Source organism: Podarcis filfolensis (genome assembly GCF_964270895.1).
Source record: "Podarcis filfolensis genome assembly, chromosome: Z".
Classification (NCBI taxonomy): Eukaryota; Metazoa; Chordata; class Lepidosauria; order Squamata; family Lacertidae; genus Podarcis; species Podarcis filfolensis.
The window spans coordinates 32,461,490-32,473,235 of NC_139617.1; the positions used below are offsets into that span (position 1 = coordinate 32,461,490).

At 42.8% G+C, this 11,746-nt stretch overlaps 1 long non-coding RNA gene across 1 annotated transcript; it reads left to right on the forward strand.

Moving 5' to 3' along the window:
- Window positions 1–3,619: 3,619 nt before the first annotated feature.
- LOC310754588 lies at window positions 3,620–9,908 on the forward strand. The gene is made up of 3 exons (XR_014543897.1): window positions 3,620–3,669; window positions 3,914–5,246; window positions 9,043–9,908. It is a non-coding gene; the product is annotated as an uncharacterized lncRNA (long non-coding RNA).
- Window positions 9,909–11,746: the final 1,838 nt, after the last annotated feature.

Below are 11,746 nucleotides of genomic sequence, written 5' to 3' on the forward strand. Positions count from 1 at the left end.
AGGCGGCAGGCGGGAACACTAAACGGCTGACCATAACCCTTTGGAACTGCCTGCCTATTGAAATCACTGAACTATTTTTGGTGCATGCTAAAAACCATTTTTGTTTAGGTAAGCCTACCCAGATATTCAAAATGCTGGTGTGTTTTTAGTTTATTACTGGTTTTAATTTTTTTAATGTTTTACATGTTTTTACTAACAATCCAATTGCTCTATTTCTGTAAACTGCTTGGAGGTTTTCTATAATCAAGTGGAATGCAAATTTTATGAAATAATTAATAAGCCCCAGCTGTCAAAATCAATTTTTATTTCAACGACTTCTTGGCAAATAATACCTTCTTTGCCACAAAAGCCTTTTCATGTGTTTCCCTTACTTTGCATTAAAAACAGAACCAAACCAAAATCCTGCACGGGCTGCTATCCTCTCATGATGGGTGAAAGATGCTTGCAGTTCCTCTTGTTATGAGCCAAAATGATTTTTGCCTTTGCTTGTCCCGCATCCCAAAACCTTCCCGCACTTTACAGGGTAGGGAGGAACCATATCCAGGTGGAAAAACCAAAATTGGAAATGGAACTGTTAGATCCCAAAACTAAGACTCTGTCAAGGATGTATAATCTGCTGCTGAAATGGAATACTCAGGATGAAACGGTGTAATCTGCTATGATTAAATGGGCACAAGATGTTGGACATAACATTATGTTGGCTGACTGGGAACAGTTATGGACCACAGGTATGAAGTTTACGGCATGTAAACTTAAGAGAGAATATTATGAAAATGATATACAGGTGGTACATGACACCAGTCAAGCTCGCAAAAATTTATCATTTGCCCTATAATAAATGTTGGAAATGTAAAGAGACTGAAGGTACATTCTTTCACCTTTGGTGGACATGCCCAAGGATTAAGACTTTCTGGGAGATGATCTATAATGAAATGAAAAAGGTATTTAAATATACCTTTCTGAAGAAACCAGAGGCCTTTCTCCTGGGCATGGTCGGCCAATTGGTGCCAAAGAAGGATAGAACTTTCTTTATGTATGCTACAACAGCAGCAAGAATACTTATTGCAAAGTATTGGAAGACACAAGATCTACCCACCCGGGAAGAATGGCAGATGAAGGTGATGGACTACATGGAACTGGCGGAAATGACCGGCAGAATCCGAGACCAGGGAGAAGAATCGGTAGAAGAAGGTTGGAAGAAATTTAAAGACTATCTACAGAAACATTGCAAAATTAAGGAATGTTAGAAGGATGCTGGAATGAAGTTATGTGGTTTTAGCAGTAATGTTATAAAGGAGTATGTAAAAATGGGTTGTTAATAGGTGAGAAGGTAAAGTTATAATATATTAAGATAAATGATTAAGATAAAAACAAAGATGGAAAGGATTTGCTGAACTAACTAACTGAATTAGAATACAAAAAAGGGAGGTGTGAGGAGGTCAAGGAAACAAGTAAATAAAAGATAAGATATGGGAAAATTGATTTGTTTTTAATTGTTTTTATTTTTCTGTATTGTGTATTTTTTTGTTTTATTATTTTTGTTATTTTTGTATTTTTTTTTTTGAAACTTCAATAAATATATATATATTTTTTAAAGGAACCATATCCACCAGTTTCATTGTGTATCACTGATGTGTGCATTATTTATACTAGATTGTATCAAAGGCATGTATAGGAAGGAGGGGACAGAATCCTACTCTACGCAGAAGTTCACACGCACACAAATTTCATTCTCCTTTCTTCTCGTGAGCAAATTCTAAATTATTCACCATTTGGCTTGACAGGGGTTGCTCCCCCAGCTCCAGAAAACATCTGAAGAGTCCTGCTGGATCAGGCGAATAGCCCATCTAGTCCAGCCTCCTTTTCATAGTGGCCAACTTGCAGGCAGGAGACCTGCAAGCGGGACCTGGTCTGCAAGCATCTTTCATCCATTATGAAAGGGTGGCAGCTGGTATTATTTGCCAGAAAGGCCTTGAAAGAAAAACTGACGTTGAGAGCTATTTTCGGGGATTAACTTTTTTCACAAAGAGACGGGGAAGCAGCGTAGGGCATTTTAATGTTTCCCCAAAATCCAGGCACCTTCTGAAAAATGGGAGAAAAAGATGCTCAAAAATAAGAGAGCTGGGTTTTATTCATTACTTATTTAATAAAAATTGCACAACTCTGGATTGTGGAAAAGCTCAAAGCATCTTACAAAAGGAATAGAATAGGATTATTAATAAAAACAATAAAAACATTCAAGTAAACGAAAAACATGCCAGCATTCTGAATATCTAGGCAGGCTTACCTAAACAAAAATGTTCTTAGCAGGTGCCAAAAAGAGTCCAGTGAAGGCACCTGTCTGATATCAATAGACAGGGAGTTCCAAAGGTTAGGTTTTCTTGGTACTCGGGAGACTAAATATCAGGAAGAACTTTCTGGCAGTAAGAGCTGTTCGATAGTGGAACGGACTCCCTTGGAAAGTGGTGGACTCTCCTTCATTGGAGGTTTCTAAGCAGAAGTTGGGTGGCCTCTGCCATGGATGCTTTAGTGGAGATTTCTGCATTGTAGGGGTTTGGGCTGAATTATCCTCGGGGGTCCCTTCCAACTCTACAATTCTATGATATTCCCAACATCAGATCCGGCTCTTGTGATTAATACAGTATATGCATTTTCTTTTTAAATGCACCCTTTCCCTTTTAAAAAACACTTTTGGGGGGTTGGAGAAGTGCAAATTTAGAAGAATAGCTTGTTCTTTTCCTCATTCCACAGGAATGTTGCTCAATCCCAGGGTTCTCTCTACAATAATATTGTCAGAGTTCTCCCCCCACTCTCTGCAAAGAAAAATAATAATTCTTTGGCAGGAATAAAATAATGCAGATTAGGCTGCTGTTTTATTATTTAACATGATTTATTCCCTTCAGTTTTCAATGTGTCATATAGAGTAGAATCAAAAAACCATAAAATTGTAGAGTTGGAAGGGACCCCAAGTTTCCAGCCCCCTGGAATGCAAGATGTATTTTGAGTCTATTCTAAGCTGCGCTTCCAACCCCTGTATCCAGAATCTAATTCAGCCTCTTGGATTTTTGATACCGAGGTAAAGTATAATATAGATTTGTAACCATAATATATTTCATTTGTGAGGAAATGTTATGTTTGTGGTCTGCTAAGCTTGTGGTCTACTAAGACCCCTATATCTTTTTCACATGTGTTCCCCATCATATTTATTTCCTTCGGTGGAAGGACCACGAGCCACAAAGTCTCGGAAGCAGCTGCAAAGCACCATCCACACTGAGGTATCCTAGCATGACAATTGCAATGAATAAGTCATGAGTTTCTTTCTGCCAAGTGTAGTGAATTCACCATCCTTTTTAAATGTAAGATTCCCAGCTCCATCTCTCTTTCCCATCTGATTGCAGGGAGGTCACCGTAGGTTTGGGGGTCAGTGCTAAGCAGGAAGTGAGCTGAAGAAACCCAGTTTTTATCCAGACAATACGGAAGTGTTTGAAGTGTTAGGAGAGGGCTAGTACCTCCCAGCTTGATTTGAAGGTTCTGGAAACTGTCTCTTGGCAGAGGTTTGATGAAAAGATCAGCAGTCATCTCTTTTGTGTGGTATATTGGGGTGCATGGGATGTTAGAGGTTGGGTTGAACCTCTCATGAGGAACTCATAGTGCTCCTTCAGGGGTACAGTGGTTACCTCTGGTTACATACGCTTCAGGTTATATACGCTTCAGGTTACAGACTCCACTAACCCAGAAATATTACCTCAGGTTAAGAACTTTGCTTCAGGATGAGAACAGAAATTGTGCTCCGGCGGCACGGCGGCAGCAGGAGACCCCATTAGCTAAAGTGGTGCTTCAGGTTAAGAACAGTTTCAGATTAAGTACGGACCTCCAGAACGAATTAAGTACTTAACCCGAGGTACCACTGTAGTTTGTCCACCTTTGGCCCCCATCCTGCACTCAGCTCTCACCTGTGGCTCCTAGAAGCTGACAGCATGCGACAGTGGCCATACCGTGGGAAACGGCTTTGACTAGCTGGCTAAACCAGATGAGGATAGCTGATACATCTCAAACTTCAATGAGTTAGGGACTTCCCCTGCATGTGAAGACAGGCATGCGGCTGGAGTGGACGAGACCAGTAGTGTGTCCAGTGGTCAGTAAGGCATTTCTGCATGTGCTGGAGAGGGGCAGATGGGGCTCATCTACCTGGGAAGGGAGCCCATCTAGGAGAAGGAAAACTCTGATCCTAAACCTCCAGTGCCTTGTGAGCTATCTTTGGGAGAAGAAAAGGCTAATCCTACACAAATCTGGAGTCGCTAAAACAGTTGAAGTGCCCCTTGTTCGCCTCCTTTTGGTAACTCCTGCAGCCAAATGTATTGCTTTGCTTTGAACCACAAGACTGACAGGGCCTCCATACACACTGACCAGGCTTGTGGCCCAGGAAGGTGACTTGGGTGCTGTTAACACAGCGGTTTGTCTTCACCCCTGGAGGTGCACTCCATTATCTCTGAAGACCGATGGATGCCAAGCTTCTAAACCTCATGCAGTGGTTGCTTCAAGACTGGATTACTGCAATATGCACTCTGGAACACTCCATTAGTGCAGAGTGCTGCAGCATGATTGCTGACACTAGTGAGGCCTTGTCACCATATAGCATCTGTGCCCAGACACCTGCATTGGTTACCAATCTGCTCCTGAGTCAAGTTTGTTGTTGCTGGCATCCCTGCCTGTTGATATCAGACAGGCAGCTTCCCTATCTTCGTTTCAGTACCTGCTAAAAACATTCTTGTTTAGACAAGCCTACCCATATGTTTGGAAAGTTGATGCAAATTATAATCTTTTTGTGTGTGTCTATTGTTACTTTAACTTTTTGAAAGTTTTAAATTATTGTTGTTAATCTTTCTTACTGATAATCTTATTGTATGCTCCTCAACACTTCAGTGGCAAATGTGGCTAGGAGAACTCAGCTTTGGCTAATATTCTCACTGTGCAATTCCTGGAGAAAATGGATCAGGCAGCCATTGTGGGTGCCTTGGTCATATACTGAAGCTTGTGGTACATGGATATTCAGAAACTGCAGCTGGTGCAGAATAATGCTCCCAAGCTGGAAGCCCAGAAAATAATACAAATCATAACAAACTGCTCATTACAAACTCTCACTGAGCTTCTGTTTCCCTAGGTGAATATTTAAAACAGAGCATGGTTTACAACTCTTCTGACCTACCAAGAAAAGGACGTTGCAAGAGAGCTTGCCATCCCAATATGTAAGCAGCATTTTAATTCCGAGTCCCTCAGATCCCCAAAGCAACTGAACCTTTACGACCTTTGGTGTGGTGGGCATTGTTGGGAGGGAGGTTAATAAAAATGGTTATAATTCATTGAGGCAAGCTCTATATAGAGCTGTAGCACTGAAATGCTATTGGAAATATACACATCCATTCATTCATTCATTCATTTCTCCATGGAGCTCAGGGTTGTGTTCGTGGTTCTCCCTCCTTGTTTAAGCCCACAACCACCCTGTGAGGTAGGTTAGGCTAAGAGGCAGCAACTGGCCCCCATGGTGAGCTTCAGGACCAGGTGGGGATTTGAAGCCTGGTCTCCCATGTCCTAATCCAACAGTCTAGCCATTCCAGCTCATGGGCTCTACTGGTTTTTTTTTTGGGGGGGGCTCACTCTCTGCCACCAGGAACCTCAAGCCCCAAACAGGATTTTATCTCAACCTGATTTCATCACAATGAGTTTTAAAACTTCCCTTTTAAGTCTTGCACATCCGTGCCCAGAAGCACTAAAGCTACAAAAAATGGAAGGAAATATATTTTAATGCATGTATCCATCCATGCATATGCTAAAGGCAGGAATGGATCCCCAGAGAAAGTTGAAGTCAGGTTTTTTGTTTGTGTTTCTTTAAAAAAAAACACACCTTGGCTACATGCCTAATTTAAAAGCTGATCTGTTATGAAGCAGGAAGCTCTAGCAGGGTGATAATGCTTGGTTTTGGTATGATAAAGAGACAGAACAATCAAAGCCTGTCTGGGGAAATTGCTAGGGCTCCGTGCAGGCTGCGGCTGGATAGGAGTGCAGAAAGTAGGACATGGGGCAGAATTAAAGGTAAGAGTATCAAAGGAGTCCCGCTGCTGGGCCAGGCCAGTGGCCCATCTAGTCTAGCAGCACTGGGGGACTTTGGCATCTCAAGTTTCAGTGGCACCCTGTGCAATGCCAAAATCCACCCCCCCACCCCACAGTGGTCAGTGCCTCATTAGCTATAGTAACTAATCGGCATCCTGGCATTCAAGGGCAATAAAAACATGAGAAGAGCCTGCTGGATCAGGCCATTGCCCTACCTAGTACAGCATCTTGTCATCACAGTGGTTCATCAGATGCCCCAAAGAGGGGAAGCTCATGAGCAGGAGCTGAGCGCAGCAGCAGCATCACGCTCCCAAGCAATTCCCAGCAACTGGCATTCAGAGCTAGACGGCCTCTGATGGGTGTAGACCAGGCGCACCCTGCTTTTTTAAAAGACAATTTCTGAAAGCCATATTGCTCAGATAGTCCTTTAGAACATGACTTCCCCCCTTATTTTTAACCCACCAATATTTACTGATTTATTACTGATGTTTTTAATGATGCTTTAATTTGATGCTTTGTCTTTATTGATGCTTGGCTGATTTTGTGTGCTGCCTTGATATGCTTTTTAAGAAAGCGTGATCTATAAATTCTTCCATAAATAAACAAAATGAATCTCACTGATGCCTTCTTGCTCTCCTTTTAGAACAACTTAAAATGATTAAAATCAGCACTGAAAGTCATCACGGGAGTGAGCTGACTATCTCTTAATTTCCCACTCTGCCTTTGCAAATTTGCTAGAGGGTGACATCCATCACCATTGTTTAATCATTTCATGTTAATTACTATTTTACATGATTATGAGAAAAGCCATCTATGCTTGCTGGGTGCTTTGAAATTTCATCCCTCTGATGGCAGCGGTTTGGGGATTATGCCCTTGGAAAGGCTGGTGGTGAGGGTGAAATTAACAAATGAAATCTGGAGAGAGAGAGAGAGAGAGAGGAGATGGATGGATTAATATTGTTAATTTCCAAATGTTACTGGAGGAACTGGAAGGGAGAAAGGGAACCATTTACAACACCACCACCACCAACGGTTTAGGATGTACCGGTATGTGATCAGTAGTTCTCCAGCTCTGCTATAAAAAAACCTCCCTATAAGTCACATTATAAGAACTGACTATGATGGATAACCCTCCTGCAATCCTGGCTGGTAATGATTCAGAGTAGAGCTTTGAATAAATACGGTATTGCCACTATTCTTGAATGATTCATAAATGAATGAGAGATCAGCTGTCTGCAGTAGTGAGGAAAGCCATATGCTCATGCTGGAGCAGGGGTCAGCAACCTTTTTCAGCAGGGGGCTGGTTCACCATCCCTCAGACCATGTGGTGGGCCAGACTATATTTTGGAGGGGGAAAATGAATGAATTCCTATGCCCCACAAATAACCCAGAGATGCATTTTAAATAAAAGCACACATTCTACTCATGCAAAAACACCAGGCAGGCCCCACAAATAACCCAGAGATGCATTTTAAATAAAAGGACACATTCTACTCATGCAAAAACACCAGGCAGGCCCCACAAATAACCCAGAGATGCATTTTAAATAAAAGGACACATTCTACTTGTGTAAAAACACGCTACTTTCCGGACCGTCCATGGGCCGGATTGAGAAGGCGATTGGGCCGCATCTGGCCCACGGGCCTTAGGTTGCCTATCCCTGTGCTAGAGATTCTGGGCATGGAAAGGTGGGGTGTCATCTTGTCCTTTGCCCCAGAAAGGAAAATGTCCAGTCAGTTTCTGTATGTGAAAAGTGGGGGCGGGGAGCTATCTCTGCTTTTGCGCTAGGTGGCAAAATGTTTTGGGCCAGCCTGTGGCATTGGCTTTCATGGGCTGCAAGCCTCCTTCCTCAGAATTTGTCTAATCCACTGTTAAAAAAGTCATATGTGGAAGAATGGCTTGGAAATGTGTGCATAAGGCTCTGGCTTCTGTTAAACACGCTGCTGAAGGACTTCTGGCAGTTTCCACACACACAGCAGGCCAAAAGGGACTCTGGCAATGACAATAACTTAATGGCTTTATTTTGGGGATGCTGCTTGGCTCATAGGGGGCATCTGTAGGGGCTAGCCATAAACAAAGCCTTGGAAGACAAGCTCTCCTCTCCTGCAGGACTTATGAGGCCACTGCCAGCACATTAGCAGAAGTAATATGTTAATCTCTCCCATTGCCACTCCAAGGGAATTGTGAGCTTCTAGCATCAGTTACTGGAAAGAGAAAGAGGATATAATTAAAATACCTAAATGAGGAAAGACAAATTCTGGGCTGTAATTAGCTGGGTGGCCTTTCTCCCGCTTCTCCTTTTTTTGAAGCTGCAACCAGTTCACTTACCTGCCTTAGTTTGCTTTGAAAGAGGCCTGGACTAATTTATGGAGGAGGAGAAAGCTATTGATGGCTACTAGCCACAATGGCTCTGCCTCTGCTTCCACAGTTGGATGCAGCAATGCTTCTGAATACCAGTGTCTGGAAACTACAGAAAGGGAGAGGGCTCTTGTGCTCAGATCATGCTTGAGGGCTTCACATTGTAAGAAGAGGAAGCGGGACTAAATCGGGCCACTGGCCTGAGAGTTAGTGGCCATCACCACCTCCCATGGGAGTTTCATAGTTTGTGTGCTGTATGACTCTGCCCTGAATCAATCCAACATTCACCTTCACTGGATGTCTATGAGTTCCAGTTTTCTAAATGGGGGGGGGGAATCCCCCTTGTTCTCCCAATGGTTAACCAGATGCCCTCATGGGACGTCCACAAGCAGAAACCAAACACAACAGCAACTCTCCCTTGCTGTAGCTTCCAGCAAACTGGCATGCAGAACTATGCTGCCTCTGGAAACCTAGCCAGGAGCGATCAAATGAATCCCATCACCTGTTCTGTTCTCCTTTTCATATGCTATCCACTTGGCAACCAAGTCCCCTTGTTTCCCTTTTCTCTCCCAACAGGAAGACAAGCGGGCTCTTTAATGCTCACCACCAGATGGACATTCTCTCCAAATGCAAGATTCTTGGCATGGGGTGGCATAGCAGACCTTTGATGGCTTTGATGTAAAGCTCTGAAGTGTGCCAGGACACTTCATAAAATGCCACAGCCAGAGATAACTTTGGGCAAATGAAAGGCAGACTTTCCCTCTCTCCAACCCAGCTAGGCTTTCCAAGAGACTGGTTTTGCTCCAGGTTTTATGAACTCATTTGAATGCAGAGATCGGGACCTGTCAGTTTTCTGTACAGTTTTACAATGGTGCGTGTATGTGAAATTAAGAAGACAAATTTCTGAAGGAGAGGCCTGCCAATGACTGCTCACCACGATGGCTGTGCTCTGCTTCCACAGTCAGGGGCAGTGAATACCCTTCTCAATACCAGTTGCTGGAAGCCACAGGAGGGAACAGGGATCTTGGGCTCAAATCCTGCTGTTGGGCTTTCCATTGGGACTGCTGTTCAGCTGCTGCGAAAACAGGATGCTGGACTAGGTGGGCCATTGGCCTGATCCAGCAGGCTCTTATGTTCTTGAAATGTTGAGCCCCGAAACACTATATGCTACCTTATTTTTTAAAATCTCTTAATTCTGTTTTATCCAACCATATACACATCTGGATGCTTGTGTTCCATGTGCTACTTATTTTGTTTCTTTCATGCCAGTCGTTGAGCATGTAATAATAATGGTCTGGGATAAAAAAAAATTACGTTCTTATGTTATTTGGTTTTTGCTGTTGTTTTTCAAAACAACAACAACACCAGCTTCTGGCTTAGGGGGCATTATTTCATTATATATCTGCATGATATTGTTATATGTTGAAACAATTTAATAAAGATTACGGTAAGATAAAATAAAATAAAGATTTGATTTGGACTTGATTTGGATGCGACGTGCCACTTTGCAGCAGCTTTCTAGAGGATGTGAGCAACAAGCTTATAGCCCATGCTGGACCCTCCCTGTTGTTCTTTCCTGTGAACAGCAATAAAATAAAATAATGTGTATGTGTTTGTGTGTATTTTGCTGGCTAGATTTCTCTTTCCAGCTGGTGCCAGTATAACAGAAACAAGACTGAGATCAACACAGCTACTTAGGCACTTTTATTGGCCCTCTGCATGATGGGAATCAAATAATAGGCTATAAAGAAGGCATAATAAAGCCCTTCTGTAGCTTTCCATAGCTTCTCGCCGGAGCTCTGTAATAGACTTTCTCCCTTACCCCCGCCAGTGCCCTTCTCATGGAAACTCCGCCTGCTGCCCCCTGCAGTCTTGTAACACAGGCCACATTTGTCCTTGAGACTCGATAAACATTACCCTCTGGTGTTAGCCTTCCGCTTGGCTTACATGCTTGGAAAACATCTTTCTGTTGCAGAGTGTGGAATGAGCAAATGGGATTAACTGGCCACTTTTCTGAGGTCAGCGGAATTGGTGGGTCCCAGTAGATTTATGTGGAAATGTCGGCTTCTGAGAAACACACCTTATCTTTTAAAATCATTTGGAGTCTATGTTTCGTGTATGTATGTGTGGCTTAACGTGCCCAGCTCTGAATTGTGCTGATTTCCAGAGGGTCACAGTTTTCTTGTTAGATCTTCTGGAAGCAAAGCAGGGATTGCATTTGCTGTCTGGATATTATTAGTTATGGCACAGTCCTGTCCCCTACCCCACAATATTATTTCTTTTGGTGGTGGTGCAGGGATGAAGAACCTAAGGTCTGGGGGTCCTCTAGCTGACCCTCCAGATGTCCCCAAGGCCAATCACCCCCCCCCCAAAGAACTGCACCCTTCACCATCCCTGATTTGCATTCCTTCTGTTTTCACCTGGCTGGGATGTGTCCTTGATCTGTGGTGTAGTGGTTAGAGTGTCAGACTAGGACATGGGAGGCCAGGGTTCAGGTCCCCTCCACTTAGCCATGAATCTCATTGGGTGATCTTAGGCCAGTTGCTCACTCTTAGCCTAACCTACATCACAGGATTGTTGTGAGGATTAAATGAGGTCTAGGACCTGGGAGACCAGGGTTCAAATCCCCCCCCTTTTGGGAATTAGACGGACAGAACTACCCAAACTGTACAGAAACTTATTCATGTATGCTACTACAGCGGCAAGAATGTTACTTGCCAAAAAATGGAAAGAAGAAGGACCAGCAAAAGAAGAATGGATACAAAAACCTGTGGAATATGCAGGAATGGCAAAACTTAATGGAAAAATAAGAAAGGCAACAAACTTTTTACAAAAGAATGGAAATGGTTTATTGAATGCTTACAAACCAATTGTAAACAGATAAGAACATTGGCAGGATTACTGTAACAACCTGCAGTTTCGTAAGAGTATATATTTAAAGCAAATGAATAAATTAAGGTAATTTGGATATGCAGAAAATATTAAAAATAAATTTAAGGAGCTGCAGAAAGAGGGGTAAGGAAGCCAAGTTCTGAAATGTTAAAATGACTGTAAAATTATTGAAATGTATTAACCTGAAAATTATAAATAAAACAAAAAACCAATCCCCACTCAGCCATCAAGCTCATTAGGTGGTATTGGGCCCATCACTCACACTCAGCCTAGCCTACCTCACAGGGCTGTTGGGATTTAATGAGGAAGAAGAGAACCATGTACACCACTCTGAGCTCCTTGGAGAAAAAGGTGGGATATAAATGTAGCAAGTAAGCAGTGCCTCTTG